This window comes from Photinus pyralis, unplaced genomic scaffold (genome assembly GCF_008802855.1).
Source record: "Photinus pyralis isolate 1611_PpyrPB1 unplaced genomic scaffold, Ppyr1.3 Ppyr1.4_LG2, whole genome shotgun sequence".
NCBI classification, from domain to species: domain Eukaryota; kingdom Metazoa; phylum Arthropoda; class Insecta; order Coleoptera; family Lampyridae; genus Photinus; species Photinus pyralis.
This window is the reverse complement of record NW_022170403.1, coordinates 22,313,295-22,319,523: the sequence shown is the minus strand read 5'-3', so window position 1 is coordinate 22,319,523 and position 6,229 is coordinate 22,313,295.

The window sequence follows — 6,229 nt, the reverse complement described above, 5'->3', positions numbered from 1 at the left end:
TTATAAATAGATTTATTCATTCCTTACAGTCACACTGGACACATTTTAACTTTGGGGTAGTCTCGTATGTTAAAATGCTACTTATTGCGGATAAGCGGTGTTCTACTTACAGTGCAAAGTACATCTTGGTGTTAAATGTATTGACACAGATGCTCGTTATTGAAAGTAAATGGGAGATTACTTAAGTTTGAAACGTTTGAATTGGTCACGTGATATTGGGAAAGTATTCAAATTCACGAAACATGGATAGATAGGTTCGCGGTAATTAAATAAATTTTTGAATTCAGTAAAATAAAGTGAACATAAGGTAAATTTAATTATTAAATCAGTGTTAACGATTTTATGTTTCTTATTTAACTAAAAAGAAATAACTTCTTTCACATTTTTAAAGTCACTAAATATAGAAAGTACCGCAATCCATTGGGTTCGTGTGTTAGAGAGAGAACGCATGATTTTTGCCCAAAAATGGCGGAAGTTACCGGATTCTAGTAACTTTAATGTTAGGGTTTGTTCCACCTGTTTGGAGATATCTGTATATATTTTTATAAAACATGACAGTACTATGAAGTTAGGTTATAAAAAATGACAGCTATTAAGATTTTATTTGTCAATTTTTTTAAGTTGGCAGCAAATTTGCCCAAAAATGGCGGATGATTGCGGTACTTTCTATATCTAGTGACTTTACACATTTTATTACAACCGCGCCATCTAGCTTACATAAGGCGTATTTTTTTTCTCGCCTAGCCGACAAAATTGAATTTTCTCGCTCCATGCGTGCAATTGTCTTCTTTCGCGTCCTCACACAGGCGAGAAAATGTAAGTTTCTCCTTGTATAGGATAAAAATGAAATTAATAGACTCGAAGCGGTTTCTACGCTTATTGATCTATTAATTTCGTTTACGTATAATTTAGTGTTAAGCGACCTTCGCCTGACGGAACTGGTTTTACCTTTGCATTACGGGTGCTTTTTGTAGATTGATGTATACAGGGTGTTTTTTTGGGAGCTTTAGTTAAAAGTTTCTGGGAAAGTAAAATAGGTAGGTTTTTGAAAATTTGTACTTAGGAGTTACTCTGAAGGCCGAATCGATGTAAAATATTTTCAAAATGGCCGCACTTCCGGAAACACCGGAAGTAGATAGTAACTTCGTTATTTTAAATGGCAACCCCTATTTTTTATTGCATTTTTGGATTCTATGTGAAATTTCAGTTCTTTTGATACCCATATGTCGATATCTGCCATTTATGGTTTTTAAGTTATTTTGACTTTAAGAAAAAAAATGGCGGATGCAGATGGTACCTTGATAATTGATTACTTGAAAACGGTTCTAGTCATGGCAACCTATTTTTATCAGTGAATAGAGAATGAATAGGGCTTTCTTTTAGTGCACTTAAAACAAAGTTAAGTTGCATACAACCGCACCTATGGAGATCCAAATTTAAGAAACTTCAAAGTCTATAAACTCAGTTTTTTTAAATGGAATGACCATGTTCTTAATATTGCATGAGATAGAGAATCGAAATTGGCATATTTTGACTATACATGTTCCTATAGCTATCTTTAACAGTTTCTGATTTATTCCCATTCCATTGAATTGATCTCGGAATTGATGCAATTTTTTTCGCATTTTCTTTTTAGTAGTTGGCCATGATTTTATAACAATCGAATTTTAAACAAATCAAGGAATGGATTCTTTAATACCATTGATTCTAGTTCTAGTCTAAATAATTCATTAATAAATAACTCATTTATTAAGGATATAGGACGGAAAATTTTTGAAAAATCTAAACAGAGTCGTTCAACTGAATTTCTTAAACAAGTCTGGAAATTAAGAGAGGTAATGTGATATCTGTTCTAGCAACAATTCCATACCAAAAATGTTTCAACGAAGTTTTTTTATATTTTGCATTGAATTTAATATGTTAATCTTGCATTTGCAATTCAATTCATTTTCTTAAATATTCTCTTGTAGAGCTTTGTATCACTTGTGCTTCAACGGTTTGTAGTGCATTAGGGGGACAAAATTTCCAAAATTCATACAATTTCGTTCCAGTTTTTGAGTGAATGTACGGAAAGCACGCGCCGCGATTCTGCCCATTTCACCATAAATAACAATTAAATTCCAAAATAGGTGAAACCACTGCGAGTCATTTTTCGAATTTTGAAAAACTTATGTTAACCTATAACAGTGGGTGATGGATTAGTGTCACTAGATTTGTTTAAAATTCAATTGTTATAGAATCATGGCCGACTACTAAAAAGAAAATCCGAAAAAAATAGTGTCAATTCAATAAAATGGGAATAAGTCAGAAATTGTTACAGATAACTATAGGAACATGTATTGTCAAAATATGCCCATTTCGATTCTCTATCTCATGGAATAGTAAGAACATGGTCATTCCATTTAAAAAAACTGAGTTTTTAGTCTTTGAAGTTTCATAAATTTGGATATTCATAGGGGCGGTCGTACGCAACTTAACTTTTTTTTAAGTGCACTAAAAGAAAGCCCTATTCATTCTCTATGCACTGATAAAAATAGGTTGCCATGACTACAACCGTTTTCAAGTAATCAATTATGAAGGTACCATCTGCATCCGCCATTTTTTTTCTTAAGTCAAAATAACTTAAAAACCATAAATGGCAGATATCGACATATGGGTATCAAAAAAAGTGAAATTTCACGTAGAATCCAAAAATGCAATAAAAAATAGGGGTTGCCATTTAAAATAACGAAGTTACTATCTACTTCCGGTGTTTCCGGAAGTGTGGCCATTTTGAAAATATTTTACATCGATTCAGCCTTCAGAGTAACTCCTAAGTACAAATTTTCAAAAACCTACCTATTTTACTTTCCCAGAAACTTTTAACTAAAGCTCCCAAAAAAACACCCTGTATATAATACTATAATTATTGATGTGCGTTATAAATGCTTAATGAGAAATGTTAAGGTTAACTTTAGTTTGAGACGAACTATAGCTATTGATTATCGTGTTTCAAATATACATAGCGCATGCGTAGACCTTACTGTCTTATTTATAAACGAATGGTAATGTTAAAGGAGCATGCTTCCTAAACAAATTAAACGTCTGTGTCTGTATACCCGCAAACTAAAAAGCGCAATAAAATTATTACGCATGCGCAGACTTTCTTTTGAACTTTTAGCGGGGATTCTATAATGCTATATAGCTGATTGCTGATAGCATATTGAAAATGAAATCACGTATCAAAAAATGAATTCCGCTTGCACAAACATAACTTTCTTATATGTGGACCTCAGTCTGAACTTTTAACTAAAGATGCATTTTATCATTGGAAATGCTTGTTTTGTAAGGATATGAAGTTACTGGTTAGTCAAGCAGAAAAGAAGAGAATTGGTGTCGCATCAAGTGATGATTGTCCCGTACCTACTCGACTGCAATCGGTAGATTCAGGAAAAGTCGCGGTTATTGCCGAGACGGTACTTAAAGGGTTTTGTTAATTCGAATCTAAATTTATCGCACATCGCCCGTGATGGATATTTGTGTTTTACATATGACGTTATAAGGTTATTATTTCCAATGCCTCCGATGGTTGCAAGGATTGCGAAATCTGTGAATTTTTTACAAAAGCGAATAGAAAAACGTGTATATATCCATAAATAGATTGTGTATGCGCAAAGCCAACATTCCTTGTTGCAGCGAGATTTTTCCAAAATTTTAACAAAAGTGCTTTTTAAATAACGGTTTGTCGAATTTGTCTAGATTCTAGACTAATTTTTCGGAAAAAAAGGTTAATGTGGAAATGCGCTTTTTAGCGCATCTTCCAACGAAGTTGGGTGCGCTTATTGCAGTCACTTTCTCTGTCCGTCTGTCCGAGGCCTTAAATACTGCTACAGTTTTCAAGATATTTAGTTCGCTCTTTTCGCATTCGGTAGCGTATCGCTCTGGCACCTGAGTCAAGGAAAATCTTGACGATTGAACTGCGCATGCGCAGGCTGCGCAATATTAACTTTTTTATTTATTAATATATTTTGTTGAAATTTTAATCACAGATACTTGTAGTAAACGACAAGCATTACCACGACATAAGATAAAGTGAAAAATATCCTAATATCATAGAGACACTTGGTTGTTAGAGTCATATACCGTGTGCCCCAGATTGGCACGTAGGCCACAACCATACCCAACAGAATTAATGTATTTTTTGCGAAGGATCTACTAAGTCTTTGATATGTATTTGAAGTTAGCAATCAACGTACGTTATTGCGCTTGCCTGATGCTAGAATGATATTGGAGTAATAAGTTGTCGTTACGCTAATTTTACGTGGATCCGTCGCGAAAACACTTTATGTTTACCAAAGATATAGCTGGACAATTAGATCTTCCTGTTGAGAGGCATAAAATCCCTTCTAAAAAGGCCTGGAAACCGACCTCTCTCATTACAGACCTATTATATTATTGCAGACATCTGGAGAACCGAAGTCACATTAGGTTCAAGTTCAATGGATGCGAACCGCGGCATCTTTGGTTAGTGTCGAGTTGCTAGCGCAGGTGTGCACTCTATTAGGACTTATTCTTGTATAAAGACATCATTTGAATAGGCTAACGCTAGAACATGCTCGAGTTAAACTCTGACGGTAGATAATCAGAAGTGCCACAGCGGTGACATTACATTTGATATGGTACTGGCTATGCCCACGTTGAATTTCACGCAATTCGGTTTATAACTAACGCAGATATCAAAAGGGTTTTCCTTATTTTTTGACCTAAATTGGTAATACACGGACACCGATCTACAAATTTGATAAAAAATCCACCTGCAAAGCGAACGAGCATAACAACTCGACGCTAAAGATTAGACGTAAGCGGACTTCCTTTGACTACGAGGGCAAGGATGAAGCATCTACCGATCCTGAAGAAATTTACAAAAACAATCTTCTTTTTATTTTGTGATTTTGGTATGTAGATACAGCCATAAAAAGTCCATAGGAAATCGTTTTGATCTAGTCCAGAATCATCCAAAATCGAGCGAGATATTGACTGATAGGCGGTACGAAGTCTGCTAGTAAATATGTTTTAAATATGAAACTTTATGCTTTTAAAAACATGCTTGCCAAAAGTTGCCATTATTCAGGCTTTATCGCGGCGTGTAGGTGCGCAATCTTTAGTGTTTGTTTACGCGTAACTTTGGCCTTGAGCCGGCCCTGATCGTAACTTGTTAAAATGTTCACATACCAACACGCCCTCATGGTCTGCAGATCCTTGCCAGTGACCCTGTGAAACACTGATAACTATCCCGATGAGCTGCTCAAATTTGAACAAATGCTAATCTACTGAGTCAGCATGGATGCATCGTATTGTGTAAGGGTAGCACCTCTGCAACACCTCATTTGTCAGTCCTATTCCTATAAGGGTAGACAATTTCTAAAATGGTTTCCATCCTTTGACCGATGGATTGTTCTCCCCAAGGTCGACCGCAATTGTAGCTGAGCTTGCACATGGATCCATTGTTGAATATCGTAGTAGCGCCCCTTCCTTTTTAGAAGTTGGTCTTCACAATAGGGCACTTTTCTGTGTGCACGGGAGTTATCTTAGGAGCATTCCTCTAGGCAAAGATAACGTCACTCGATATGATATGTTCGTAACCGTGCAGGCAGTTGAGTGTTGCGACATTCTGAATTTTTTTGTTCTCGTCAGTTCAGCGCCGAAGATGCTTTCCTTTGTGGAATTTGTGTTTGAGCCTTATCACCTGTAGGTGTTGTTAAGCAGTTGTTAAATAGACTTTTACTCTCCATGACAAACAAACAAAACCTTCAATAGCATTTTATACTGCAACAGGAAATAGGTTTTCAATTGAAGAATTAAAACTTAAACTCGATAAGCGGTGCATAGGAGTCGTAGTCTTCCAAAATTATTGGTTTCTATCACCGAATTGAGGCTCAGGTGTGTGTTCATGAATAATCACTCAACGCACTCGCATATTAGCAAAAGCTGTTTAAGTGTTTAATAGACAATACAACCGAATATTACACGAGTTTCTAAATTATCGTAATACTCAGGGGTGCCCGAAACTGAGTAGGCTATTTTGTTTCAAACATGTACCTATTTTTGTACTCCTGGTGCCTATGTTTCTTAATATCTTCAGATATATTTACCGTTAAAGGGGTGAATACAGTAAATTTCAAATAAAAATTAAATTAAGGGTCTTTTGCATAAACGTCGGCGTCGTGTGTATTATATAAAAATAAAAGGA